General features: G+C 40.7%; 1 long non-coding RNA gene across 2 annotated transcripts in view; it reads right to left on the bottom strand.

Annotated features, from left to right (window-relative positions):
• The window catches only part of LOC147754885 (uncharacterized), a 72,343-nt gene that overhangs the window by 55,956 nt on the left and 3,110 nt on the right, over positions 1-13,277 (bottom strand). The window lies entirely within an intron of this gene.

Below are 13,277 nucleotides of genomic sequence, written 5' to 3'. Positions count from 1 at the left end.
TCTTAAATTATGGCACAACGGTCCACAGATTTGGCAAGTTTTAGCTGTTCTGATTTACAAAATCTACCAAATAAACATAGATCGGCCCGTTTAACAAAAAGCCAAAGCAAGACTTTAAATGATTGACGGTTAATGGAAATGACTAGAAAATGGATCGTTGAATCCTCTGCAAGTCTTCTTAACTGTCTCCTAATGTTAAAGTTTAAAGGAAAAAAAAACTTCATTTCTAATAGATAGCAGGCAGCTTTCTGCTTTTATCAAGTGAACAGTATGCAGTGCTTTAAAGGGCGTTGTATATCCAAGGCGTGCTGTTTTGTAAAGGGACGGTATTAAAAATTTATGACGTCGACAAACTATAACTTCCAATGACCGACAATACATTCGATAAATATGTCTTATAATAGGATTATACTCTTCTAGTGGTAAGAAAAACAGCAGACTGGATTTCCTGGTATATTCCATAGCCTAGCTTGAAGTAGATGACATTAACACATCGTCATTCCTTCTATGAAAAGCTAACAAATATTAATATAATCAGATCTATAAAATAAATTCAGCTTACTACTACTCCTGTACACGCACAGACAGCTGCTAACAGTGCGATATTTACGTATTTTGATACGCATCTATCCATCTTCACATTTATATTTACGAGTGGCCGTATTTCTACCTAATGGATCGCGCCACATGACAAATCATAGAATATCCCATTCAAATCGTGTTAGCACGATACTCAGTCGGCTCTGCTCTGTTTGCCCCTCAAGCCGGCGTGCATTGAGCAGCGTGGCTCACCCACACGGTACGTAATCGTTCATTGCAGCTGGTACTGGTTACTCGTTGTTCGAAACGTATGACGCCATCTCTTTGATATATTCAGTTGGAAAGTGAAATTCCTTCGGGTGTCCAAGCTCAGATGTCAATACGGACGGAACAGCGGCATCGCGCTAACGACAGATGCCACGGGCAACAGCCATATTTGTCTATCGGGACACGTAAGCATACACCTTCTTCAATAATATAGACGCCAACCGCCTAGCTTCATACCAGCATCCGTTCGTAAATCAGCCGTAATATCAAGCCATTGCGAGGCTATGGATTTATTGAGTAATGGACATGTGATATTTCATATCATCGAGATCAACTGATGACCGTACGGCATCGTTATACAAACCTTAATGCATAAACGTGATAATGCCTTACATCCCATAGAGATGTTAGATTACGTTGCTGGTCACCTCGTGCTGACCTGTGCGTTTCGGTATCAGGCTTAGCAAGGGATATTCGCACTTTCGATGCGTCGAATGGGGAGATGGGGAACAAAAATTCAGATTAAATTGTTCCTCGTCTAGTCCGTTCGAGATGGGTTGCGGGATCTATACTCTGCGATTCCGAAAGCGTCGGATGCTTTTGATCAATTTAAAGCAACCTATCGGGGCAGCAAGAAGGGAAATTGCCTGCTAGTTAGCTGGCTAATCAAATGTTCTGTTTCTTCACCTCAGTCTTCAACTGGATGCGATTGCTGATTTCGATACTTTATAAAATCAAATTAGCTGGGTAGGCTAACGAGCGTGAGCTGTCTTCTTAGTGAACTGAATGATATATGGCATGCATTAAGCCATATTTGTACAACACGGGCTAACGGTCGCTCGTAACTTGTTACTATTTATCGTTTATACATATATATATATATATATATATATATATATATATATATATATATATATATAGTGCAACAGTAAATGAAACTCGTTGCATAGTAAGCATTGGGATTTTTTATGTTAAAACGTTATTCAACGCACATACTCCCATCTTAAATACACAGGGGAGAGCAATGGCGATGGGCAGAGTTCGTATACACCGGGCGTAGCAAAGTGACGAAGTCATTCAGTATCGGTCGACAAGCTTTGCTCGTCTGCCAACCGTCGTCCGGTGCCTTTTCGGATTTACCTGTTCGGCACGTTTCGGGGCTAACCGTAAAAAGCAGTGGCCTACAATATGAGCGACCAGATGGACCCGTGGAATTTAATATGGGTCCACCCAAAAAGCGGTCTACTCCTGGCCATATTAGTAGAATTGCCGGTTAGGAGGTCAGAGGGTGCTGCCCCAAAAACGCTCCTTGCACCATAGGTCGAACATTGAGTATATACGTATTTTCATAATTTATTTTACTAATAAATGTGCATGTGTTTCAAATCCCTAATAGAGTCCAATCCATCTGTAAAATTCTGTTCTCTAGATATCGATGGTGTTTTCCATAACGTTCCATAACTTCCCTGTATAGAGATGCCGCTTGGATCGTACGGAAGTTCACCCTCATATAATAACTATTATTATGACTAGCAAGTCTAACAAGGTCTTTATTTGCCAAACACTAATTATTCTTATCCCAGATCGTTTGGCCGATTCTCAAAGTTTTGAATATATGCTTTATTTACGAAGCAACATTCTATAAAGTACCATGCAATTTTAAACAAAAGCTATTTTTTCTCGCAATGCTGTGTACCCCTATGTATTGCATGAGACATATAAATATTAAATAATAGCGATAGCTGTCTTTTGATATTTAGTTGCTATGGCCATAGCTGTCTCACCGAAGCTTCCGTCTCATTTTATAATGATAAATGAATGGTTAGATTTGACCATACGGGTGAGTCCCTGGAGAACAGTTAAGTAATCTTACATATGAATTGAAAATATAAGGTAGTCTCCATTTAGTCATCAGTAAAATAAAGTCTTGTATACTGTAACATAACTAGAAAAACAATTGCCAAAAATCCAGGTATGTTGCTAACATACCTGGATTTTTCCGCCGTATCTTGGAAGTTGATGGCTGTATTTGCTACCCGATTGAAAAATTATTTAACAATATAGTACTAGTTGAAGGGCGGATATATTTCGAACTTTGTTGATACCCAAAACAACCGAAAAAATCGATGTTAGACTCATCTGATTTTTTGGTAAAAAAAAAAACCAAGCCTGATAAATGTTGCCTGAAATCAATGCTTCGATTAACGTAAGCCTTCGTGTCTGATTAATTACGAAAAAAAAAGCAAAAAAAAAATGCTACACTTTTTTAATCTACGGCACTTCTCAACTTACGCATTCGTCATGAAACGAAACCTATTTTATTACTACACGAACATGTATTGCGGTTATTCCTTTATATGGAACAACTAGGAGCGAACTACGGGAGATCGCTGCCCTATCTAAATTGACGCCTACTTTCCTCCATTGGCTTATACAGGTTTTCTAATTTCCAAACACCCGACAAAGGATCGTAGCTATGTAGCAACGGCTACCTATCTATGTCCCTGCTGTAGCTTCGAACGGCTTCTTGTTCTGCACCGACACTAAGAGAGAGACGGGGGGAAAGCGCAAGTCTACGAGTTATGAGCCAACATAAATCATCCGAATGATGTTGAAACCTCTTGTTGCTGCCCCTACAGCAGCACAACGGGTTACACAGCCAGTTAGTTCTAGCGTCATCCAACCCTGGTCCGATGCCCGTGCCTCCCTGCAGCCTGTTGCGTATGTTTAGCGACGGATTGCAAGTAACGCGCCGGTCAAGTGGTGGATTTGTCAAGGTTGCTATGTGAAACGTGGCTAAAGGAAGACCGGAAGGATTAGCACTACCGAGAATGTCCGCTGTTGCCGAAGACCCACCTCGAAGAGCGGTGTATAAGGGTGCTTCAAGGGGGGCAAACCTTAGAGGAATTGGAAATTGGAAAGTTCGGAGCGTTGGGTCTGTCTAAAAACACGTGTGAGTGTCTTAAGATGACAGGCACTTTATTTTAATTAGAAATTGAAGTGATCACCAGTTTCACCAATAATTACCCGTGTTCAGTAACTTTCGCCAACTTGTCTAAACATGTTTCATTCTACAGGACCCTGTTGGAGCAGAAAGGAACTCTCCGCATGTCCAGCTTTGACAGTTGTAGATTTTGCAGTCTCATCGAAAAATCGTACGAATCGGCTATTTGTCGCATAATTTAAGAAGGATAGCTCAGAAGTAAAGCACTTACAACATATTTAGTAGCTTTTATTAGTGTTATTATTATTATTTTTTTTTATTATTATATTCTTGCTCACGTTCATACTACCATTTATTCATTATCTAGATCTAAAATCTACGATTAGAAATACTGCTTCCGTGCTTCCTCGTTATTACACCCACCCTCTACATAGCTACTGCCAATGAATCACTGTCTCATTATAGTTAACTTGTTTGAAAGTTAGCACTTGTCACGTTTTTTTCTTTTGCATGAGAAGCTGGAATTCGATGCTCACCGTAAGAGCTTTTCTTGTAAATTTGTAGATTGTTTATCTGGACAATCCTCCATCGATCACAGCAGTAATCGTTTGATTTCTGAATTCAAACGTAGTCGATAAAGCACCCGAGGACGCCCCAAAGTAAAGTCGGCTTTCGTAGAACTTACACAACCTCTGGATGTTCTGCGGGCATACAACTAAATGAGAGTCAACGCCGCCAAATTTTAACGTAGACTGTTTTAAAAATGGAAATTTATCAGTAATTACTATGAAAGGGTACAGTTATAGCAGAACACACTTCGGCTTCACAGGCTTCTTGTTTACGCTGGACAAAATCAATTCAAGTTCTATCTTCTGACAACTTAGCGCAGTCTAAGCCCATCTTCTGGCTACTCGTGGCTACTGTTATACCCGAACGAAACAATTTGCAAGTCAAGAAAGTGGCCGAGCTTTTTGAAATAAGATGGTTTAGTCTGTAAAACAAAGCTGAAAGCAATCGTAACTATGCCCAGAAAAAGCCACTAGATATAAATCAATGTGGAGAAGAAAACACACCAAAAAAAAAAAAAAAAAGATTTCTTCTTGATTTTCATCCGGGATCAATGAAGAGGTTTTGTAAGACGTGGTGGTTTCGTTGTTGATTTTGCATCTTGCTCTAAATGAGACAAGCAGACCGTGGGTATTCACTTGCAACAAATATTTTAAAAATAAAAGTCAAAACCCCACAGTTTGAGTCTCTTCAGTTACTGTCTTGATAAGAACGAAACATAAACTTTTATGATGTAATCTACAGATACGTGCGCTTTGCCACAGCTTCTAAAGAACTCAAACTGTCTTAGAGAAATAATAATGGCATGATTAGCCAAAACGTATTTTACACTGTGGTTTAAATGCTATCCGAGCTAAACGTCGACGGGGGGATCTCGCTACGAAATATATGTAGTATCATTATAATATATTGTGTGCAGTGCCAGTAATTCAATATGGTAGACGAATTTTACATTTACATTATATACATTACTTAACGACCCTTTCGATTCTTAAGCCCAACAGTCTATTCTGCAGAGTCATAGCATCGCAAGTTTGGACTGATATATTTGTGTAAAATTAATGATAACAACTGTTGGATCTGAAAAAAATTAAGAAAGCAATGTAAAGTAGATCCCGTAACGAAACAGGTGTGGGGGCGGCTGAGGTTGATTTCTACAACGATCTATCCCTTAATCGATGTTGCTCCAGAGACGGGTGACTTCAGATTGCAGTCGAAGTGTATGGTTAGTTGAAAGCATTTCGTTGTCTTTGTTGGCAGAATGGATAGATAGTTGAATGAACTTGGCAATAAACGTATATCTCAACCGGAACTAAGGAGAAAAAGAAGTCATTTGAATGTGTAATCGCAGCGGACTATGTACTGCGCATGTAGCACTGCCGACGAAAAATGTTATGCAAACAAACATTTTTCCTTCATAGACACGTTTGAACTGCAGACACACTCTACCGCGAAGGGGCTAGACCCATAATTTGTGGGCTGGAATTGACGCTCAGTGCTTAATGTCGCTGTCGCTTCAAACTTTTCTGCCAACAGGCATCAAAAAGGACATCTAGCTAAACGCCGTTGGTTACCGAACTCCTAACTTACAAGACAGGTACCAAACACGAGAACACCAGTGTACAGAAGGACTACGTTACGCCGACCTGTCTTTTGATATTAATTGAAACTAGTCTTGACTGCTAGTTCAGCTGCCTTCAGGCGTTTAGGAATATTTAAAAAAGTGCTTCTTCTTAATTTTAGAAGCTTATAATAATAATCGAAATGTTGTGATCGTCGTTTTCCCGTCGTCGTTGCGTCTTTATAAGAGCTAGAAATCTCTACTACTTTGACCTACTTTATCCAATAGACTGCTGCGCAATTGCTTTTTGCGTATACAGATTTTGTGGTCATAAGAAAAATTCATGACTGATCTAGATCTATAATTACTACCCTTCTGATAAGCCTGGCCGTGAACTGAAAGCTAAACTTAGCTACTTACTGCGTAACGCGACCCTTTCTCAATGCAGAAAATTTCAAGTTGACGCCTACATTTTCATAGACGTTTTTTGAACTCGCACCTATTCTGTGTTTAGACTTAGGCGGTCTAAACTGGTTCATAGTCTTACAACGGCAGTGTACACAACAAAGCAGTTAGATGCTTAAAATCGTTTGCTATGTGTATTTGACAGGTAAAAAAATTAGGGTGGGTTTTATAACTTTAACCAAGTTAAAAAGTAAATAATTTTTAACAAGAAGATGTCTAATTCTGAAGTTATAAATAGAAAAAAATTAGGTAACTATTTAGAGCTCTTGCTATTAGTAGAGTAATGCTGCCTTATCTTGTTATGCCTTATCGCTATCTCGCATCAAAATCCTCCAATGTTTTTTGGAGAACGACACATAACTGTACAGCTACATTGAAACCAAATGATCTGCAATGAAATGCCCATGCAATTTGTCTACGAACAATATGTTTTCGCAAAAATAACTCTATCGAAAACGATCGGCACTTTTAAACACTATAGATGAAACTTAAATAAAGTCCATACTTTTTATCACAGTGATTATTAGACTGATGAAGATTACAGTCATTGGCATCCTTGTATCCTATATCGCGTAACAAGAAGTGGCCGAAAATGTTCCGGAAATGTGCCGGAAACATCTCAATTTGTCATCATCAGTAGGAACATCACCGGCTTCCGCGAACTTCGTTCTCCTCTCGTAGTTTCGTCTGCTAAACGACACAGACCTACGATTGAACGTGTGTTTCGTATGTCTGCCTATTGCGTACTGGACCTTACGCGAGCAGGCAAGCTTTTCTCTTCCTTCATCTTTATTTATCTTATCCTTTCCTTACCACCTGACTGTGGCAGCCTTGTCGCACATTGTCACTTTGGACCTCTTTCTCTATTTTTGCAGCCTTCCGGAAGGTTGAACAAATTCATGCATGCACACCATGATGATCGCAGGGCGGCGATGGTTGCCTGTACAACTGCATTTAATCGCTCGTCTGCTAAGCAAGCAATAGCGCTGTCAGCAAAAACTAATGAGTCGGAATAAAGCCGTACAGGAGGGAGCTGGCGTAAAGTTATGAGCGCCGCGATATCGTTACGGGCGATTTAGCTTTGCCTTCGTTATGAAGCGGCTGTGTGCGCGTTTAGCTGTCGCCGCCGTCCTCGCGCTTGTATTATCATGACTAATCTCCTATGTTATATCAGATCCGCGGACGGGTTAACGTATCTGGGTCGGTGCTGCTTGACCGGCGGCCTTGCCAAACTCTAGGGATGCTCGATTTTCGAATGACAACACGACCTGCAAATGAAGTCGATCCGCTGTCTAAAAGGGGTGTTTGTGAGTTACGAAGAACGGTTGAAAGTGAACCAGCCCGATTAAACTTGCATCAACACTGCGACTAATTCCGTCTTACGCCACGTTTCTCTTTTCTCCCCCATATGGTATAGTATTTACGGCTACCAATAGAGTTTTCAACCAGGACTTAGTTCATCACGTGGTCGCGAGTGTCTCTTTGTGTGAGCTAGAAAAAAAGAACTAGAAGCGAAAAGACTGCTTCAGACGAGAACGCTGATTCCGCGGTTCTCCCCATAGTCATCGTTCGTTAGACAACTGTGTGCACGAACGATACAATTGGTACTGAAAAAGGATTCTATTTATTTGGATACTAATCAGATGACGTTGTATATTTCTGGATTAGTGAATCGTAAAATTAGCTATTGAACTATAGATGGCGGCCTCGAAATATAAAGCAATGTAATAGTTGAACAAATCAATTTTAAAGTCCGTACCACAAACCAAGGCGAACTCCAACGGCTTGAAGTTAAACTTGCATAGAGTGCAAGTTTAACTTAATGCCATTGTTTCTTCGTATTGTCACAAACAAATCAATGGCAAAGCTGTTGTCGAATTTCTGAAAGAATACGACCAAAAATATTAGATATGCATACATTTCCTTCGACGCACATAACTTTTCATTTTCGGGGAGCGTCACCAGCTTTATCCAAGCCATGAACCTACTTTTATTGTTATATTGACATATGGCTTTAGCTTTAGGAAATACGATTTTAAGCATGCTTTTTGAAAATTTAAGGTCGACTGTTTTAAAGATAACGGTGTTCCGCAGTTCGAGGTAACGAGGGCGGTCAGTGAGGTTTGAAGAATGCGACCTGTAAAGCGCCTGCCACTGCACGCGCGGCTTGTCAATTGCATAGTTGGCTTGTAAACTGGTTGTTTCTGCGTAACTGATCTTCTGCTATTAATGTCATAATATGGGCATGTGTCTTTATAGCAATAGCATTAACTGGGAGATAGCCGGACTAGTCGATAACGGAAGCGACAATAGTAGCTATACCAGCCCCATTATAGACATTACGTTCGAACGTACGTTGTGGCGGCAGTACTTGAACGAGGCGGAAGGACAGGAAGGTTCTTGAAGAAAAACGACGGAGCCTCACAGATTAAGGTACGCCGAGCTGAGTAATAATATGGCTAGCGGCAACAGAGTTGTTACCCCACGATGTCGTCACGTGATAAGCTCTCTCAGCAATCTGTGAACGTGGCTCTCTCGCTCAGCTTTTAATCAACGTAAATATAACGGTGCATGTTATTTTTGTACAGGTGTCAATACAAAAGTAAGAACGACCGTAAATACAAGGTATATGCATGTATCAACAGTCGTCAAGCGACTTCGATGCAGTGGAAAGAACGCAGTAAGATGGGAAGCATAGCCAATTATAGTTACTATACAATTATTTTAATAACCCAAAGTGCAGTTTTCTTACGGACTGATGCTTCCAATGGAATTTCCAACAAGTCTGTCTTTCATTTATTATCAAGAGTGAAATGTATGTGAACTCGAGGGATAGCAAACGTCACAGATGGTTTTACGTTGGAAAGGTACAAATACGCTCCCATAGACTCTAATGTAAGCTTGGACAATAATAACGTTTTACGTAATTTTCTGCGCAGCTGTTTGTAAGAATTTATAGAAGCTGTAGATGTAGATGCGTCCATCGTTCCTCAGTAGCACGACGTTAAATTTTACAAAAATATCTTTTTCATTTTCTGCCATTGAAAGGAATGCAGTGTTGTATGAGGTGGCATCCAGCTAATGGGAAAGTAATTTCCGGAAAATATCTGAACAACATCAGTTGTTCGAGAGTGTTACCTTAAGATAGCGAAATAACCGCAAGCCGGTAGCCAATCCGCTGTGGTTCAGTCGGTTCGTTAAGGCACCAGAAATGAAACTGGTTAAAGTGGTTAAATAGTGGTCAAACAATGAGCAGAACAGCGTAATGGGGTCGTTAAGGTGAGCTACTGCGATAATACAGAAAAGGCGCGGAATGACTCTGATATTGCCGTAAGCGTGCTGAAACAAAATAAGAGAAAAATTGCGGCAGCAAGACTGCCATGGGAAAACGAATGACGCCAGCGCAACAGGTTGAAGTAGAATAAATCTGCTTCAAAGTGCGAATTTTGGTTTTTAGTTAGCTCAGATCATTTGCAAAAGGGGCATAAATAACTTCATCATCGACTTCGGTGTTTGTAACTGCGTCAATTACTTACCGATGTAGATATGGCATTGGCGAACAGGAACAAATGTTTCGCAGCCCCTTGCCCTAGCCTTATGTAGCCGTAAACTTAATTACTATAAGGTACAGCATTCATCAGGTACCGGGAACGCTGTCTGGCGGAATGTCCTCATTTTGCATGGAGCATCATTTTGCATTCTACAGTCTGTACGAGATCTGTCGAATCCCGGGTGATTCATCGCTTACGAAGCTTACCTGCCGGAGACCTCGCACCCTATAGGCGCGAAGCTCATCAAGCAGACTGAAGCGTGAAAGGTTCTTTTTTCGTTGACGAGCTCTCCTGTTGAGCAGCTAGTGCGATTCAGACACTGACTAAGGAAGCATGTTAACTTGTCTTCGGCTTCACGCAGGTCTGAGGCAGCCTAGCAACAGTCCTATTGCTTGCTTGATAGCAATCGTATATCGTCAAGTGTGGTTCCGAATATTTTCAGGCCGGAATAATTTTTTCGTAAAATACTGAGCTTCTGGAAATATATTCAGATAGCTCTGATAACTAGCGTTTCATATACAACAATACACGCGAGGGCCTGACCGAATGAGCAGATTTCCGTTCAATCAGAAATACTCAATTTTTTGACTTTTCTGCAACACAGATTGCTGGCGACCAGCGACGACGTGCTAATGGGTATGTGGTGACTATCGCTCTGAAACTGCCTTGCTTGGATGGTGGGCTAAAAGGGGACCAGCAATGCAAGGCGGAGTTGCGTGCTCGTCTCTTTGCCAAGACTGAATACGGAACCACTGGACCGACTCGCATTCTGCTCTGCATCAATAGCAGCCGTTAGATCTTCGCCAGGCATGATTACTCAAGCCATCGGGAGAACACTTCAGAACGTGATCCCGTACGAGGCCAATCAATTTAGATCAGAAATAGGATTTTATTTCCACAGAAATAAAGTTCGTGAGCAAAATCATTTCACTGCTTTTTTGATACCAACTAGAAGGATCTCAATCTTTAGTTTCAGCCCTTTGCAGCTCTCAGCCATCAATTTATGTCATTTTTCTCTTCATGTCCCGACTTTTTGTCTTGTAGTGCTTAGCCTTAGCCTTTTACAAAGTGGAGGTAAAATGCTACAAATGTGCCAAGAATATCGTAGGGACACATGAAACTTGTGCATTATAATTATAAGATAGAGCATTGGACGGAATAGTGGTTTCTTTGACGGTTTAGCGGCAACATGCTTGCAGAGATTCAACGAAGTGTGAATCTTGAAATAGAGACGCCTGTTTCGTACTGGAAGTCAACCGTCTAATGCGATGTTAGCGGAGTTCTAAGCGTAAATTCACAACGTTTATTTATTGATCCTAAAACTCCCCGACACAGTCTTCCCCAGCACTTGTGAATTGTAATAGAATCGAGATGACCCACGCAGGAGCCTACAGCACAGAGAACCACTTCGGTCCGAGGATCATTCGCAGTCAGCTGCTCTCGTCCTTCGCAACGCATCATAGTGCCCAACCAAAACGACGCTCCGGCTGTCATCTCACCGCTACCTTAAAAATGAAGCGAACCGACGAAGCTTTGTCGTAAGAAAGCAGGAACAAATATTTCACACCTACACCCCCATAACACCTTATAATATATATACCCTATTGTTCGGGACAGCCTTGTACATTGTTCCTTTATATAAAAACACTTGTATAGAATCTTATGCCTGGTAGCCTCGAAAAACTTCCCTCTTGTATATATTTATTGTATGTAATTGCTATTCGCTGAACTTGCGGCCTCACTTGGGAGCCTAAGCACAAGTCATTTTCAGATCGTTTTTTGAAATTATACATAACTTTTTCAATGGTAACCGCAAGCATGAACTCATTGAAGCTATCGTACATGAGCTCGCTAGAGTCTTCTCTATTCGTATTCTACTGTCTTGAAGACAGTCGCTAGTTTTGAATTAATTAAAATTCTGCGATCGCTGCAAATTGCATTTTGGGTCAATTCGACGCATTTCTGAGCCCCTGCAATCAGATTTTTATAATGGATCGTTGGACATTTTAGAAACCGCACGAAAGCTGGCAATAACATAAACGGCTGATTCCATCTTGATCAGAATTTGTCTGGCATAACGACAAATATGTATATGTTGAAGGAAAAAGACCTCCTTGGCACAAAGCAGAATCGGTAACAAGAAAGACGAGGTACACAAGAATTTGGATAAATGACTCTGCGACTCAGAATACCTACTTATGCTGAGGGTTAAGCCTAGTGGAGGAGGATCACTAAGCCTTAAGCTATTTCAGCTAGCTTTAAAAAACGTACTTTTAGTAGTCTTCGTACCTATCGGATACCTCATCTTTGACCGTTGCTGGTTAACTTGTTTCTCTTAAATAAGTGAATAGGTGTTGTATACAGATACAAGTGAAGAGCTGGCCGGATCCACTCGCAAAATTTTGTACCGAGCTCAACCGCTATATTGAAGATGATTTTTTTGAAACCATTAAACCTCTCAATTATATTAGGTTATGGAAAAAGTTTTTTTTTAGCTTGACTGCTTTAAAATCGCGTATTTCAGATTATTATATTATTACAGTATCAGTGCTAGTGTCATTTGAAAGCTGGACTTTAGCAGTGGTCGACGTTCTACTAGTAGTAGTAGTAGTATTATTAAAACGTCTTTATTTAGACTTAATATTGAGAAGACAAATAGATCTTCATGAAAATCGCCATATTCTGCAATTTTATTACTATGAAGATATTTCGACCAGAAATGATAAGTATTGCTGTGTGATCGAGCTGCGTTATCAGAAGAAACAGCCCAGCTGATCAATCAATTAAGGGAAAAGCGAATGAAACGATTGTGGTTGCGGAAGTTGAGTGGGGCCGTCGCGTAAGTAGCTATGAAATCGTCAAGGAACTAACTAAACGAACCGTTTTGGCGGGAACAAAAATCAATTGACTCAATCGTATTTCCCCTCTACCGAAACTCTACAAAAATCGAGCTGTCAGCTAATTAGATCAATTAGTTACGAGTGATGAAAGTGGGCCACATGCGACAACTGAAGAAACATTTGTAACAAGGTCCACACAGACGCCAAAAGTTCACGCGACGTTTTGGCGGGATTGACCACCTGATCAAGCGATTGGTTTCAATTTATTTTGTCAACAACTAACTAGGAGACTATCTAGTCAACATTCAACAAATTGGAAAAGGATCGTGAACAGAAAAGGTGTCTTGTACCATAACATTGACGGACCATATACATCCCTAGCTAACCAAGAGAAATGGGGAATTCTTGGATGGAATCCATCTTCCGTATAGCTCGGGTCTTTGCGCTATTAAACTATGAATCCCCAGTGAGGCGCGCAGCGCATGTGGCATCAGCGTCCTCCGTCGAAATCCAAGCACTTGTTGCGTCGCTCTTTGAAATCA

The sequence above is a fragment of the Varroa destructor genome, unplaced genomic scaffold, assembly GCF_002443255.2.
Source record: "Varroa destructor unplaced genomic scaffold, Vdes_3.0 BEIS01000006.1, whole genome shotgun sequence".
Lineage (NCBI taxonomy): Eukaryota > Metazoa > Arthropoda > Arachnida > Mesostigmata > Varroidae > Varroa > Varroa destructor.
This window is presented reverse-complemented; position numbering and strand designations above follow the sequence as displayed.